Raw genomic sequence first — 18640 nt, forward strand, 5'->3', positions numbered from 1 at the left:
ATGCTGAAAGGAAAGGGAAACGATTTAATTTATATTAGAGTTGGTCCAAAGTACCCACTTAATATAAATAGGAAGTTTAAGTGGGGTTTGGTTTATTTTTGTTTGGTTGGGCAACTCCTCCTCCTCTCCAACCCTCACCGCCAACTCCCCTTCTCCTCTCCTTCTCTCGGTGCCAACCACAAGAACAACCTAGGGTTCCTTCCCTAAGGGCTCTAGGAGCACCTTCCGGTGATGACTCCGACACGAGGACGTTCCCCTCTGCGAGAAGAACATGTAGACGTGAGAGGATCGTCGAGAAGATTGTCCCCACCGGAAAACTAGTGACTAGATTCGTAAGAAAACTAGCGCACGAGGTAAAAAAACCCCTCACCTGCAGTATAAGTAGCTTTCGTTTGATTGCATGCCTTTAGTTTAGCTATATGCAGATTTTTCGGCACTCAAAGTGTGTTTAAACCCTCCTCGCAGATTAGGGATCTAGTTGAGCACCTCTAGATGGGCCATACACGTTGTTCTCCTTCAGTTGGAGGCTCTAGACATTGTCGGGTGCCTAGAGGTGGTCTCCCTATTAGAGGGGAGAGTAGGAGCACACCAAGTGTTCGACAAAAGGATTAGTGTAGCTAAATACTACCTCAGATATTTTTAACAGCTCAGTTAAATGCATTAGTAGCATTTAAATCAGTATATTAGCCTAGTTTCAGCTAACATGGGACTACGGTCCAATGGGTGGGCTCCCACAGTTGCCTCTAGGTTTAGATAACCTAGCTCTAGGTTCAGATAACCTAGAAACAGCAAAATAAACAATCAGTAGCTATATTCAGTATTTTATTTTCAGTGGCACTGTACAGGATCAGATATCCATTGGGCTGGGCTCCCATAGTCGGTCCCTAGGTTCAGATAATCTAGTAAACCCTACTAAATGCGGGACTTGCAAACCCGGGTCTAGCTAGGGATGCACGCATAGCAAGTATAGTTGTCGGGCCCAAACAGCAGCATGATTACTATTTTCCCTTATTATGATAATAGCTTTCAAACTTGTAATCTAGTTATGTGAATATAGTTTTAGCTCAGTTTTAGTTTCAGTTTCAGTTTAGTTCTCCTAGTTGATACTATGAGATAGCTCCATGCTTAGATTTTATTATGCATGCCATGTTTCAGTATTTATGCCATGTAACTTCAGTATGCCATGCTTTAACAAATTCAGTGCATGTTTTTAAATAGCATTCTTTAAAAACATATTTGCATCGTTGCATGTTTTAGTGAGGTAGTTGGTTTCTTACTAAGCTTAAAGCTTACAGATACTATTTTCCCTTATACTGCAGATAAAGGTAAAGGGAAGATGGACTAGCAGAGGAAGCTGGAGGTCAATGCAGAGATGGTGTGTGTGGCAAGAACCTGGAATGAAGATCCTTAGGAAGTTTAGCAAATTAAGAACTTAGTTTCTTTTCTTAAGACACTTTTATGCATTTCTAGTGGTTTAAATGCTATGAATTAATAAACCTTGCACTATGACATGTTAGAATGCTAGTTAGTGGATATTAGAATGTTTTCCATGCATTGTATAATTGTTGTGTGAGGTTTTGGCACGAACTAGTGTTGAAATCAGAGTTTCGGTGTGAAATCAGAAACCCAGATCGATCTACGGATCGATCAGAAATGGGGTAGTGCCACTGGATCGGTTAGTTGACCGATCCAGTCGCGAACAGAGAGTTAGCAGAGGGTACAGAAGCTCACTGATCGGTCAGCCGACCGATCAGTGAGCCACTGGATCGATCTACCGATCGATCAGTGTACTCCTGGATCGGTCGGTAGACCGATCCAGCTGCATACAGAAGCAGATGTAACTTATGGATCAGTCAGCCGACCGATCCAGGGTTTTCTCCGTGCCGGTATCATGCTGGATCGATCACTGGATCGATCCGACAGCCCAATCGATTCATGGATCGATTGAAATGCCTGATTACAGCTAGCAGGACATCCGAGAGGCATACATTATCTTCCCTAGCATGTGTACAACTCCTAGGTACACCTACAATGTTAAGTTCAGATTTTACAGTAATCAGTTTAGTAAAATTTTAATCAATCCAGATTTCCGCAATAGTAATTTAGCACAGCATAATGTAGCGATCGACCTTACAGCCTAGTCAGTAGAAGGCGGGTCGTTACAGAGTGGTATCAGAGCAGTTTCCATACTTCCTACACACACATCAGCATTGTACCTGCAGCTTCCAAGTAAGAAACGTCTCTCACTTTATTATGTTCTTTCTTTCATGTTTATAGATACTGTAGCATGTTGATAGATGATAACACCTAACATGATAATGATAGTAGATATATAAACATGATTGCCTTAGTTATGTATGTCCTCTATGTCTTTAGAAATGGCACGAGGACGCCCAGCTAGAAGGGCACCAGCTACTGAGCCCCAGCATAAGTCAGGTCGTATTAGTGGCTCAGTTACAGCAGCAGCTAGCTGAACAGCAACATGAAATAGCCACCTTAAAGGCTAGTCAGCAGAACACTCCCACTGTCACCCCGGAGCCTAACTTCGCGACACCAGTGGTCTTAGAGGTTCCACCAGTCCAGCCTACGGCACCAGTAGCCCCAGCAGCAGGAACGCAGAGAGAAGCCTATCTGATCCAGTGGCAGAGAGTCAAGCCAGAGAATTTCTCAGGCAGCAATGAACCATGGGATGCTCAGGCATGGTTCAAAACACTGGAAAGTACGATGGAGCTTCTGGACTGGCCAGAACATGAGAAGGTGAAGTGCGCCTCCTTCTGTCTGACAGGAGATGCACGTATGTGGTGGGAGAGAATCAGAGCGAAGTGCCCAGTGAACCAGATGACATGGGCTGACTTCGAGAAGGAATTCTTTGAGGAGTTCTTTCACATGCGGGTCACCAACCGTCACTACGACGAGTTCACTGAGTTTCGTCAGGGCAACCTATCAGTTGAGGAAGCCGTGAAGAAATTCAACAGGTTGGCTCGTCTATGCCTTGAATTAGTCAGCACAGAAAGGGAACGAATCCAGTTGATGCTCAAGATGCTGAGGCCGGAAATAGCAATGAACGTGGCTGGTGGCGTTCATAGGCCACAAACCACAGAAGAATTAGTGAGCAGTGCTCTAATCACTGAGCATTACCAGAATAGCATCAAGCAGCAGAAGCAAGTTCTCTCAGAAGCTAAAGGTCAAGGAGGTTCAGGCACTCAGAAACAACAGGGCCACAGCTCTAATTAGAAAGGGAACTCTAGCAATAAACGCAAGCCAGGGAGTTACCCAAAAGGAGGGCCAGCTAGCAAACAACCCAGTTATCCAAAGTGTGCTACTTGCGGGAAATTCCACCTTGGAGTTTGTCGTAAAGGCACACGAGGATGCTTCGAGTGTGGACAAGAAGGGCATATGGCCAAGCAGTGTCCAAACAAGACCAGTCTTTCTCAGCCACAGCCGATTCAATATGGAGGCCAGCCAGCTCTGTTACATCAGATGCAGGCCGCTTTAGATGGTCCACATATCAGCCAGGGTAGATTAGAAGCCCCTCCAGCTACGACCAATGCGAGGATCTATTCACTGACCAGAGAGGACGTAGCAAATGCCTCGACAGTTGTTATAGGTCAGATTAGTATTTTACAGCAAAGTACAACTGTCTTATTCGATACTGGGGCAACCCATTCTTATATATCCAGGGCATTTGCAAAGAAATTAGCGAGACCTCCAGAGGTACTCAGTAGTCAGTTTCTGACGACCTTACCTTCAGGAGAAATTATGGCATCCACGGACTGGCTCAGAGCAGTGCCAGTCATTATAGCAAACAGAGAGCTCTTTTATGATCTGATAGTGCTAAATATGACTGACTACAATGTCATCCTTGGAATGGACTTCTTGATCAGATACGGTGCCTCCATTGAGTGCCGTAAGCAGAAAGTTGTATTCCAACCTGAAGCAGAAGCACAGTTTGAGTTCGTCGGAGAACCAAAGAGAAAGCTCAAGAAATTTCTCTCAGCTATGAAGGCACAGAGATTAATGGATTCAGGATGTACGGGATTTTTAGCACATGTAGTCAATACTAGTCAGGACAGGGACCAACAGCTAGCAGAGGTCCGAGTTGTATGTGACTACCCAGCAGGCTTCCCTGAAGAGTTACCAGGCTTAGCACCAGACAGGGAGATTAAATTCGAGATAGAACTCATTCCCGGTACAAATCCTATCTCCAAAGCGCCTTACCGCATGGCTCCAGCAGAACTGAAGGAACTTCATGAGCAATTACAGGAGCTGCTTGACAAAGGCTTCATACGCCCTTGTCACTCACCATGGGGAGCGCCTGTATTGTTCGTGAAGAAGAAGGATGGGAGCATGCGCCTGTGTATAGACTACCGGGCACTGAACCAAGTCACAATCAAGAACAGGTATCCTCTTCCCAGAATAGATGACCTGTTTGATCAGCTAAAGGGAGCAGCAGTGTTCTCTAAAATAGACCTCAGATCAGGTTATCATCAGGTGAAGGTTAAAGAAGGGGACATACCCAAGACAACATTCAGGACTAGATACGGACATTACGAGTTCGTAGTCATGCCCTTTGGCGTGACAAATGCTCCAGCTACTTTCATGGACCTTATGAACAGGGTATTCAGAGAATATTTAGATAGGTTCATTATCGTGTTCATCGATGACATCCTTATCTATTCCAGAACTCAGGAAGAACACGTAGAGCACGAAACAAGATTGCAGACCCTTCAAGAGATCACCAGACGCCAAGTTCACCAAATGTGAATTTTGGCTAGATCAGTGTCCTCCTGGGTCACATCATCTTAAAGGATGGTATCATGGTAGACCCAGTAAAATATAAGCTGAGCAACTGGAAAAGACCCAAGAACGCTAGTGAGATCAAGCTTTCGGGATTAGTGCTATTACAGAAAATTCAGAAGGACTTCTCCGTGATAGCCTCCCCACGGCTCTTACCGTAAAGAAGAAAATTTCAATGGACGGAGGATGAGAATAGCCAATGAGCTAAAAGGAGATTGACCAGTGCACCTATTCTGACTCTACCAGAGAACGCAGATAGATTTGACATATATAGTGATGCCTCGAAGTTGAGACTAGGAGCAGTGCTGATGCAAGATGGCAAGGTGATCGCCTATGCCTCCAGACAACTTAAGGATTATGAGAAGAACTATCCTACTCATGACCTTGAGCTTGCAGCAGTGGTGTTCGCTCTCAAGATTTGGAGACATTACTTGTATGGAGCTCAGTGCAGAGTGTATACAGATCATCAGAGTCTGAAGTACTTCTTCACTCAGAAGGATCTGAATATGCGACAGCGTAGATGGCTAGAACTGGTTAAAGACTACGACATAGATATCCTCTACCACCCAGGAAAAGCGAATAGGGTAGCAGACGCCCTCAGCAGGAAGTCCAGCGCTACCCTATTATCTCTAGCATCCATGTCACCGCCCCTACAGAAAGAGATCACAGATTTCGGTCTCGAACTCATAGTCGGACAGCTCTCTACTATGACATTAGAGTCTACCTTGCTTGGTGACATCCAGACAGCTCAGGAACAGGATCCTGAAATTCAGAAAATCAAGCAAGGATTAGCAGGAACAGAAAGCGGAGAGTTCAGAGGGTCAGCTAGCGGGGTGCTATATTTTGGCGACAGATTATGTGTTCCAGATCAGGAGGAACTCAGAAAGAATATTTTAGATGAGGCTCACAAGACTCCCTATGCGATGCATCCAGACTCCACCAAAATATACCAGGACTTGAAGAAGCATTTTTGGTGGCCCGGGATGAAGAGAGACATCGCTCGATATGTCAGCACCTGCCTAAACTGTCAGAGGGTTAAGGCAGAACATCAGAGACCAGGGGAGTTTTGCAGCCCATACAGATACCAGAATGGAAGTGCGAAGACATTTCTATGGATTTTATAGTGGGATTACCCAGAACCACGAATGGTTTTGATACCATCTGGGTAATAGTCGACAGATTGACTAAATCAGCCCACTTCTTAGCTATCAGGATATCCTACTCCATGGAACAACTAGCTCAGCTGTATCTCAAGGAGATCGTTAGACTACATGGAGTCCCACGAACCATTATTTCAGACAGAGATAGTAGATTCTCATCACACTTCTGGGAGTGTGTACAGTCAGTTTTGGGCACAAAGTTAAAGTTCAGCACAGCTTTCCATCCTCAGACAAATGGTCAAACGGAGCGAGTAAATCAGGTACTCGAAGATATGCTCCGAGCATGTGCCTTAGATTTCAAGGGAAGTTGGTGCAAATATCTGAGCCTAGCAGAATTTGCATACAACAACAGCTATCAGGCCACTATCGGCATGGCACCTTACGAGGCTCTCTATGGGCGGAGGTGTAGATCTCCAGTCTGCTGGTATGAGAGTGGTGAGCAGAAAGAACTAGAACTTCAGACAGATCTAGTGGCAGATACCACCACAGCTATATAGCAGATCCGCCAGAGGATAGAGACAGCTCAGAGAAACACGGCGCAGACCCTTAGAGTTTTCAGTTGGGGATTCAGTGTTCCTCAGAGTAGCTCCCATGAAGGGAGTAATGCGTTTTGGAAAGAAGGGCAAGCTAAGTCCCAGATATGTGGGACCATACCTTATCAGCAAAAGAGTGGGCAAGGTAGCATATGAGCTAGAGCTACCTCAGGAAATGTTAGCTGTCCACAATGTATTTCATGTCTCTATGCTGAAGAAGCACACCTCCGATGCCACCCAGGTGATTGAGCCCCAGTTGGTACAGATCCGCGAAGACCTCAGCTATGACAGTCGGCCTATTCAGATAATAGACCGAGAAGTTAAGAAATTACGGAACAAGGAAGTACCATTAGTCAAAGTTATTTGGCACAGTTACACAGCAGAAGAGGCAACATGTGTAACGCTCGCCCTCCCTGCTAACCCTAAGGGACGGGGCTACGATACTCTATGTACATATTACAGCGGAAGACTTGAAATAATTTTCTTAGTTTAATAAAACTTTTCTTTTGTTTTCAAATCCGAACTACACTAATATGGTTTCCATAACATGATAACAAGATAAATAGAAACATAACATCAAGTTACCCATATAGTACTACAATTTACGAAACCAAAGCGTAATTCTTAAAAGTTCTTAAAGCAGGTTCTTATTTGGTTGCCTAGCCACCGCCACACACATCTCCTTGCCTCTCCTGCTGCTCCTTTAGCTCATCCAGCTTTTTCCTTTATCTGTGGTACAAGGAAAGTAAGCTATGAGCACTCATGGCTCAGTAAGTTCCTTTCTTACTCACTAAAACCGAAAATCATCACATGATCAAAGAATATCTCAACATAACATGATCTCAACTAGTCATGGCATAACATATCATACTCTTTAAGCATATCATGCAACATAACAAAATCATAACTAGTCATGGCATATCATCTCTTAGAGCATAGCATGATACATAACATAATCATATCTAATCATGGCATATCATAGCATCATCATAAGGTAGCATGGCATATCAAGCATAGCATGAAACATAACATAATCATATCTAATCATGGCATATCATAGCATCATCATAAGGTAGCATGGCATATCAAGCATAGAATGAACCATAACATAATCATATCTAATCATGGCATATCATAAATCATCATAAGGTAGCATGGCATATCAAGCATAGCATGAACCATAACATAATCATATCTAATCATGGCATATCATAAATCATAGCATTATCACAACATGATCATAAGGTATATGCAATATGATTTTGAAAACATATATCCGAAAAACATGTGTATGTCTCATGATCTTTAAAACCATTTCTTCTTACATATATACTTGAACATATTATCAACTTAAAGGAGATCCCGGCTATGTACCACTTACATATTGCGCGCAACCTATGTAGGTCCAAGGTAGCAAGTCTTGAACCCTACAAGGCAAACATACTAGGCCCGAGTCTTACTCCATCGACCTAGGGGCACTTAGGAGCTCATCCCTAACGAGGCCCGAGTCTTATTCCATCGACCCCGGGGCGCTTATGGAGCCCACCCTTGGTACAAGCCATATAAAGTAAAGTACATGTCATACTTATACATATCACACATCATAAGAGCATGCATCACTTAGGCACACATCATATCATAAAAGTATGCATCACTTAGGCATACATCATATCATAAAAGTATGCATCACTTAGGCATACATCATATCATAAAGGTATGCATCACTTAGGCATACATCATGTCATAAAAGTATGCATCACTTAGGCATACATCATATCATAAAGGTATGCATCACTTAGGCATACATCATGTCATAAAAGTATGCATCACTTAGGCATACATCATATCATAAAGGTATCCGTCACTTAGGCATACATCATGTCATAAAAGCATGCATATTTTCACCACATAGCATATCATAAAAGCATGCATATTTTCACCACATAGCATATCATAAAAGCATGCATATTTCTATCCACATAGCATATCATAAAAGCATGCATATTTCTAGCACATGTCATATCATGGAAAGTATGAATCACAAGCATACATATTTAAGCATAAGGGTGTATCATGTGATTATACTATCATAAGGAACATGGTAACATAGTTAACTTGGATTCTAAGCTTCCTAATCCCTTGGGTTCTTATCATGGCCGAACCCCCTTAGATCTCAATTTAGGTAAAAATAACCTCCAAGCATGTGGAACCTAAATTATCATCACATCAATTTCATAGGAAGCATTATAAGCATGATTAACTTGGTTTCTAAGTTCTCCAAGTCCCTAAACTTCATGTGGCCGAACCTTATCAGGTGTGAAACAAGGTCCCAAATGTCATGAAAGCATGGAAACCTTAAACCATATTTATAGCATTTTTCTTCCAAGTAACATAGTAATCATATTTGAGCTAATTCCTAAGTTCCTCAAGCCCTTAACATATGTCATGGCCAAAATTTCCCAAGTATTCATTAGGGCTAAAAACAAGCATACAAGCATGTGAACTTGAACTAACATCATGTATAAATTCATAATAAGGTATCATACAAAGGGTATGGCGAAACTTACCCTAGCCTCATTTTAGGTCATTAAGCAACATATAGCATGAGAACTTTGGCTTTCTACTTATCATATTTCATGTAGAGTGACATGAGCATATTTAAATTTTGTTCTAGGGTTGCTAGGGCATCTATCCCTTCATGGCTGAGACCTACAATGGTCCATTTAGGTCATGGAAAAATTATACAAGCATGTGACACAATCAACACATTATCATATTTCCATAAGAAGCATTTTTAACACAATTGGTTTCAATTCTAAGGCCTCTAGGTCATTTAAACCCTACTTGGCCGAGACCCATCAGTGGTTAACTTTGCTTCAAATAGCCTAAAAGCATAGGAAGTCATACAAGTTTCATAGCATGTATAAAGACAAGCATAATAAACATACATGTGCATTGTGTCTTAGGCTTCCTAGGTTTCTTTTCCTTTTTGTTTTATTTTTCCTCATGGCCGAAACCTACCATTCTATAAACTAGGTTTTAAGTGGCCTAAAGCATGGAAAACCTAAGAAAGTTTCATGGCAAAAATTACTAAGAACATCATATACAAATTTGGTTCATAAACAAGCTAGGACCCTTGTGACCTTACAAGTCATATATCATGTAACTAAATTCTCTATACCCTAATTAAGCATGAGAGCATTAAACCACTTTCATATCTTAATATCACAGAGGTCTTGAGCATGTTAAAATTTTGTTTAAGCTTTCCTAAGCTATCCATCTTAACATGGCCGAAAAATCCTAATGAAGAGTTCATGAATTTCTAGCAATATTCAACATGCAATTCTTTAAGAGAACTCTATATTCTATCATATAAACATGGTTACTTAAATTTAAAGGTCTTCCTAACCCTAAGCTCTTTTCTTGGCCGAAACATATGAGGGGATTTCCTTTGGTTCCAAATAACTTTCAAGCAAGAAAACCAATAAAAGATCTTTAGTAATTCATGGAGGGAATCTTGTACTAGTTTGGTTAAACAATGATTTCCCTAACCTCTTTAAAACATTTTTGGCCGAAATTCTAGGGTTAGGTACTCCTCTGACCAAGCATCATATAGGTATAAAAACATGAAGGAAAACCTTCCTACATAGCATAGAAAAATATCACGAAATGATGACTTGTTTAAACCTTCCTAGATTTGAAACTCTTCTTTGGCCGAATTTTCTTAAATTCTATTCTAGGTTTTCTAATCCTCATAAAATCTGAAAATCACATAAAAAGCCTTGGACCACAGGTGAGGGGAAGCTTACATCCTTTTCGCTTGTGGATCTAAGGTATGGTGATGGAAGAAGTAGCCTCTTCTTCTAGTTCCCTTCCCTTGTTCCTCTTGCTAAGTCCTCCTTGTATCTTAGGCTTTCTTAGGAGAAAACCTTGGCTTGGGGCCGAAGATGGAGGAGAGGGGGCTGGGGTTCTCGGTGATGGAGAGGGGAGAATGAGAGAAATGAGAGAAAAATTAGAATTCTTCTCTTTACTTGCTCCCTTTTATGTTAAGGAGGAAGAAGTAGCAAAATTAGTTTTTGCTTTCCTTCTCCCTTAGCCTTTTTTTTCTATTTTCTTTTTATTTTTATTTATTTATTTATCCTCATCATTCATGGTGAAATAAGGGGGAATGAATCCCCTTAATTAGCCTCTTTTATTTTCGGCAAGAGAAGAGAGAAAGAGGGAGAGAAGGAAGGAAGGAAAGTTGCCTTTCTCTTGCTCTTTTCTTGTTTTCTTTTGGCTAACTTTTACTCTCACCCTTATCATGAGTTTCCCTCCTTTGCTATCAATATCTTCTCTCTATCCCAATTGGTTTCTACTAATTAATTCTATAAATTATAATATAAGAGGTTCAAGGTTCAATCCTTGACTTCCTCTTCTTTTTATTTCCTTTTATTTCTTTTTGCTTCAACCCACTTCCTTTTATTTTTCTAAGGCAAAATCCTACATTCATATGCTTATCTTAAAAGCTTAGTGGGTGTTACAACATGGGAGACAGAAGCCAGCATGAGACAGAAGTACCCAGAATTATTCTAAGTTTGAGGACGAACTTTTTATAAGGTATGGGGGATTGTAACGCCCGAAAATTCTCAAAACTATATTAGAAATATTGTATGATTTTTCTGGAATTTTTAGATATTTTCCGAAATTTTTAGAATAGCGGAAGTAGCAAAAATAATTAGAACCGCAAAATAGCTTAGGCGGGAATCGAACCCAGGACCTCTCGGATCCGATAACTTTTAGTTAGCCTTAGTAACCAGATGAACCCAGCAGGGCCGTGCTGAAAGGAAAGGGAAATGATTTAATTTATATTAGAGTTGGGCCAAAGTACCCACTTAATATAAATAGGAAGTTTAAGTGGGGTTTGGTTTATTTTTGTTTGGTTCGGCAACTCCTCCTCCTCTCCAACCCTCACCGCTGACTCCCCTTCTCCTCTCCTTCTCTCGGCGCCAACCATAAGAACAACCTAGGGTTCCTTCCCTAAGGGCTCTAGGAGCACCTTTCGGCGACGACTCCGACACGAGGACGTTCCCCTCTGCGAGAAGAACACGTAGACGTGAGAGGATCATCGAGAAGATCGTCCCCACCGGAAAACTAGCGACTATATTCATAAGAAAACTAGCGCACGAGGTAAGAAACCCCTCACCTGCAGTATAAGTAGCTTTCGTTTGATTGCATGCCTTTAGTTTAGCTATATGCAGATTTTTCGGCACTCAGGGTGTGTTTAAACCCTCCTCGCAGATTAGGGATCTAGTTGAGCACCTCTAGATAGGCCAGACACGTTGTTCTCCTTCAGTTGGAGGCTCTAGACGTTGTCGGGTGCCTAGAGGTGGTCTCCCTATTAGAGGGGAGAGTTGGAGCACACCAAGTGTTCGATAAAAGGATTAGTGTAGCTAAATACTACCTCAGATATTTTTAACATCTCAGTTAAATGCATTAGTAGCATTTAAATCAGTATATTATCCTAGTTTCAGCTAACATGGAACTACGGTCCAATGGGTGGGCTCCCACAGTCGCCTCTAGGTTTAGATAACCTAGCTCTAGGTTCAGATAACCTAGAAATAGCAAAATAAACAATCAGTAGCTATATTCAGTATTTTATTTTCAGTGGCACTGTACAGGATCAGATATCCATTGGGCTGGGCCCCCATAGTCGGTCCCTAAGTTCAGATAACCTAGTAAACCCTACTAAATGCGGGACTTGCAAACCCGGGTCTAGCTAGGGATGCGCGCACAGCAAGTACAGTTGCCGGGCCCAAACAGCAGCATGATTACTATTTTCACTTATTATGATAATAGCTTTCAAACTTGTAATCTAGTTATGTGAATATAGTTTTAGCTCAGTTTTAGTTTCAGTTTCAGTTTAGTTCTCCTAGTTGATACTTTGAGATAGCTCCATGCTTAGATTTTATTATGCATGCCATGTTTCAGTATTTATGCCATGTAACTTCAGTATGCCATGCTTTAACAAATTCAGTGCATGTTTTTAAATAGCATTCTTTAAAAACATGTTTGCATCGTTGCATGTTTTAGTGAGGTAGTTGGTTTCTTACTAATCTTAAAGCTTACAGATACTATTTTCCCTTATACTGCAGATAAAGGTAAAGGGAAGATGGACTAGCAGAGGAAGCTGGAGGTCAATGCAGAGATGGTGTGTGTGGCAGGAACCTGGAATGAAGATCCTTAGGAAGTTTAGCAAATTAAGAACTTAGTTTCTTTTCTTAAGACACTTTTATGCATTTCTAGTGGTTTAAATGCTATGAATTAATAAACCTTGCACTATGACATGTTAGAATGCTAGTTAGTGGATATTAGAATATTTTCCATGCATTGTATAATTGTTGTGTGAGGTTTTGGCACAACTAGTCTTGAAATCGAGTTTCGTGAAATCGAAACCCGGATCGATCTACGGATCGATCGTAATGAGTAGTGCATCGGATCGGTCACCGATCGATCGCAACAGAGTTAGCGAGTAGAGTTCACCGATCGGTCACCAACCGATCGGTGAGTTAATCGATCGGTCACCGACCGATCGGTGTACTCTGGATCGATCAGACCGATCCACCGCATCGTGCGGATAACTTATGGATCGGTCACCGACCGATCCAGGTTTCTCGCGGTATCAGTGGATCGATCACTGGATCGATCCGACAGCCCAATCGATTCATGGATCGATTGAAATGCCTGATTATAGCTAGCAGGACATCCGAGAGGCATAGATTATCTTCCCTAGCATGTGTACAACTCCTAGGTACACCTAGAATGTTAAGTTCAGATTTTACAGTAATTAGTTTAATAAAATTTTAATCAATCCAGATTTTCGCAATAGAAATTTAGCACAGCATAATGTAGCGATCGGCCTTACAGCCTAGTCAGTAGAAGGCGGGTCGTTACACTATCACTACTGGGGTTGCTAGGTTAGGTTCTGTAGTGACAGTGGGAGTGTTCTGCTGATTAGCCCTTAGGGTGGCTATCTCCTGTTGCTGTTCAGCTAGTTGCTTTTGTAACTGAGCCACTACTGCTGCAAGGTCTAGGGGAGGCACTGAGCTGCTTGCCTCTTGCTGGGGCTCAGTAGCTGGTGTCTTTCTAGCTGGGTGTTCTCGTACCATTTTCTAGAGAAATAGAGGACATACATAACTAATACAATCATGTTTACATAACTACTATTATCTGGTTAGATGCTATCATATATAAACTAAACATGCTTTAGTTATCTATAAACATGAAAGCAAGAAACATAACTAAAGTGAGGAATATTCTTACTTGGAAGCTCAGGTTCAATGCTGATGTGTGTGTGTGGAAGTATGGAACTTGCTCTGATACCACTCTGTAACGCCCCGCCTCCTACTGACTAAGCTGTAAGGCCGGGGGTTACAATTACTGTGCTAAACTTCACTATAAGGTGCGGAAAACTGAATTAATTTAAAATTTCTACTAATTGCTATCAAATCTGAAATTTATATTCAAGATACACTTTTATTATTGTACATATGCTAAAGAAGGAAACTTAACTTTCTATTTGTTCAAAATCTGAAGTTAGGCACTTCTGGCTGAAATCAGACATTCCAATCGATCGACTGATCGATTGGAGTTGTCTGATCGATCCACTAATCGATTCAACTCGCTACTGTGCACGGGGTCAAAACTGGATCGATCGGCTGATCGATCCAATCTGGTCAATCGATCTAGAGATCGATTCAGAAGCTCTCTGTTCGTGGGATTAAATTCCTGATCGATCGGCTGATCGATCCATGGCCAATCGATCAGCTGATCGACTCATTAGCTATCTGTACGCAATAGATCGCGCTTCAATCGATCGGCTGATCGATGGGGGCTCCCCAATCGATCAGCTAATCGACTCACTATTCTTCTGTACGCGGGGACTTCTCCCAATCGATCGACTGATCGATTGAGGATTGCTCAATCGATCGGCTGATCGATTTGGTTTCTGATTTCCGCAGAAATCAGACCCGACCTCATACAGAATTTTCAGAAATTCAACTACAACCACCACACTATTAATGGGCATGCCATTACTCACGATTAGCTATCTACTATCATGACAAATAACCATCTAAGCATAACATAGTGTATACTCTCATGAATCAAGACACTTAACATCTAAAAGTGCAAAAAAGTAAATACTATATGAAGTACTAAGTTCTTAATTTGCTTGTTTCCCCCAAGGATCTTTATTCCAAGTTCCTGCCCACACACATCTTCATCGCATTGCCTTCAGCCTCCGCTATTCCATCTTTCCTTTACCTTTATCTGAAGTATAAGGAAAATACAACTGTAAGCTTGGGAGCTTAGTAAGAAACCATTTACCTCACAAAAACATGCATTTGCAGAAATCATGCTTTTTAAAAGATGCTATGCTGATATGCAAGCTAAGGATCATACTAGAAATGCTAAAACATGGCACATGAACATGTAAATCATGGCAATCAAGAACTAAACATAGAGTTGTCTGATATATCAATAGAAAACTGAACTGAAGCTAAGCTGAACTCACTTATCTGTTTTGTGAAGTTTGAAAACTATTTTCGTAAATATGGAAAAATACTAAACATGCTGCTGATGGACCCGGAAACTGTACTTGTTGTGCGCGCATCCCTAACTAGGCCCGAGGTAGCAAATCCCGAATCTAGTAGGGTTACTAGGTTATCTAAACCTAGGGACGACTATGAGAGCTCAACCCAAGGACAACTGAAGTCCAGTACAGTGTCACTGATAAAGTAAAATACTGTTTATAGACTGATTTATCATATCTTGCTTTTACTAGGTTATCTGAACCTAGAGCTAGGTTATCTGAACCTAGAGGCGACTATGGGAGCCCACCCATTGGACCGTAGTCCTATATCACTGAAGCAAGGCTATTTTTGCTAATTAAAATGCATCTAGGGCATTTAACTGAGCTATTAAAATGCTTACTATAGCATTTAACTATTCTAGGCATTTTATTAAGCACTTGGTGTGCTCTAATTCTGCATATGTCTAAACAGAGAATATAAATGCAAACTAAGGACATAAAAACATACAATTAGCTACTTATACTGCAGGTGAGGGGTTACTTACATCCTGCGCTAGTTTTCTTACGAATCTGATCGCTAGTTTTCCGGAGAAGAAGATCCTTTCGATGATCTTCTTACGTCTATACTTTCTTCTCGCGAAGGGGAGAGTCCTCGTGCCGGAATTGTCACCGGGAGGTGCTCCTATGGCCCTAGGGATGAAACCCTAGGTTTCTTGGACTTGGCGTGAAGAGAGGGTGTGGGAGAAAGGGTTCGGTGGTGAGAGTTTGAGGGTAAAGAGAATTGCCGATAAAAATATAACAACTCTCCACTTAATTTTCCTATTTATGTTAAGTGATTAATACACCCAAACTAAACCTTAAGTATAATTGTTCTCCTTTCCTTTTAGCACACCCCTGCTGGGGCCCTTTGGTTACTAGAGTCATCTATAAGGCGTAGAGTCTAATAGGTCTCGAGTTCAATTCCCGCTTAGGCTAGTTTACGGTTTTTATTTAATTTTGCTACTTCTGCTACTCCAAAAATTCCATAAAAATATTCTAAAATTCTAGAAAAATTATAGAATATTTCTAAAATTACTTTGAGAATTTTCGGGCATTAGAAGAAGTGAACGTGCCCGGCCGGTAATGCTTGGACAAAAATTGTTATCAAGAAATGAGTTATAAATTAAAATAACGATAATCTACTTGTAGGAAGATTAATAAATAGTAACCCTAAGGACAACGAAACAAATCTGAATGTAAACTCTGATTGAAAATACTAATTCAAACCTTCAATAATGAAACCAAATCAACTACAATCAACATAACGTCATATAAATTTCTGGGTACTCAACAAGTAAGTGTTGGGATACATACTAAAAGCCTAGATTTTTATATGAACATAAGAATCACATTGGTCAAATGTCTATATTTATGTTAAATACAGTTATCCATTTAATTTATATTGTAGATAACATGGTTGTGGTGCCATACAGAAGATCATATTATTAGTTCCTTATAAATTATAAATAGCAGCTCACAACCAAGATGGATTAGGACAAAACATTGGAATGATTGTAGTGTAATTTGGTATTAGTTTATCTTGACTATAAAGTTACACTAGTACACTATGTGTGTATTGAGCAGGACCATTTGAGGTTATTTTTTTATACTGACTGCATAAAAGAACCAAACTTCTATTATTATGGATGTGCGTACTCTTAATCCCAATATAATAACAAGCATATAGACTTAGTATTTATTTCTTTAATTTATCAATGGGTGAGATTTAGTTCATTAAATCAATAGGCCCAATGAGTTGGAAAATGATATTATTTATATGGTGTGTTGTTGATTATAGAAGGAAACTGTGTCCTAGTAATCTAGGTTGATGATGTCCCCTTGAGGAGGTCATAAGGATTGTCATGTAAACCCTGCAGATGGACTTAGTCTGACATGACAATGAAGTTGAGTGGTACTACTCTTGGAGCTAGATATTAATTAAGTGAGTTGTCAGTAACTCATTTAATTAGTTGGCATTCGATATCTTAAACACAGGGATATTAATGCACTCATAATAAGAAGGAGCCCATAATGTAATTTGAGATTGGTGCGGTAGTTCAATAATAACTCTTTAGTGGTATGAGTTATTATTGATGAACTTGAGTTGGATGTTCGGGGTGAACACAGGAAGCTCAAGCTCATCAGGAGATCAAAATCAATTTTTCCTCTCTGTCCCTGTTATAGTCTCTATAAAACCTTGTATCCACCTTAAGCCCATCTTCTAGTGCATGTTGTGGCCAGCCAAGCACATCTTGGTGTCCAAGATGTGGCCGGCCAAGCCCTTCATGGAGCCCAAGTAGGGGTCGACCAAGCCATGCTTGGTGACCAGGCATGGGGCTGGCCAAAGTAAAAGGAAAAGGAAGTTTTTGATTAAAAACAAATTTTTTTTAAAATATTTCCTTATTTGTAGTTATCTACAATGGTTAAAAGAGAGATTTTATTTTTATTAAAATCTTTCCTTTTTGTAGTTATCTACAATGGTTGAAAGAAAGATTTTAATTTTGTTTAAAACTTTCCTTTTATAGTCATCTACTAAGGGAATTTAAAAGAGAGATTTTAATCTTTCCTTTTATAGCCATCCACATGGTTTTAAAAGAGAGTTTTAAATTTTAAAATCTTTCCTTAAAAGAGAGATTTTAATTTTTGATAAAACTTTCCCTTTTTGTAACAATGATTTAAAAGAGAAGTTATAATTTTAATCTTTCCTTTTTTGTAGATGTCTACATGATTTAAAAGAGAGATATTAATTTTAAAACTTTCCTTTATTGTCATGTACAATAGGAAATTTAGAAAAGAAAGATTTTAATTGTTGTTAAAATTTTCTTTTTTAAGGGGAGGCTATAAATAAGGAAGTTTTAATTATGTTTAAAACTTTCCCTTTTTGCCATGACCAAGGATTATAAAAGAGAAGGAGAAGGGTGCCTCATGAGACACATAACCTAGGCTTTCTCCTCTTCTGTTCCCTTGGTGGCCGACCCCCCTTCCCTTCCCTTCTCCCCTTGTTTTCCTTCCTTGAGGGTCGGTGGCTTGCTTGGAGGAAAGGAAACATAAAGGCCAGAGGCATCAAGCATTGGAGATCTCTTGGTGGTCGGATTGCTTGAAGAAGAAGAGAAGGAAATTTCCTATTTTGGCATTCCTTGGTGGCTCGAGAGTCTTAGAGGAGAAGAAGTGGTTCGGGTGGATTCCATCTTGGTAGATCATTGCCTACACAACATCCAAGTGTTAGTTACAGCCCTAGACCCAATCATATGATGATTGTTGTATGGACTTGATGTATCATATTCCTATATACTTATAAAGGCATTTCTTTATGTTTATTATACTTACTTGTATTGGTGCCAAATAACTAAGTATAATAGCGTCCTTGAGTAGAAGGTTCTTATCTATATCAATCGATTAGTTGAATCGATAGTGAGATGATATAGAGAATACTACTCTTAATCATTCCTAGTCAAGTATTAACATTCAGGGACAATGTTAATGCGATGAGACTAGCATGTAGGTCAACTCGATGACTTGATCTCACAAGTCATGGATAT

This window comes from Zingiber officinale, chromosome 7A (assembly GCF_018446385.1).
Source record: "Zingiber officinale cultivar Zhangliang chromosome 7A, Zo_v1.1, whole genome shotgun sequence".
In the NCBI taxonomy this organism is placed as follows: Eukaryota; Viridiplantae; Streptophyta; class Magnoliopsida; order Zingiberales; family Zingiberaceae; genus Zingiber; species Zingiber officinale.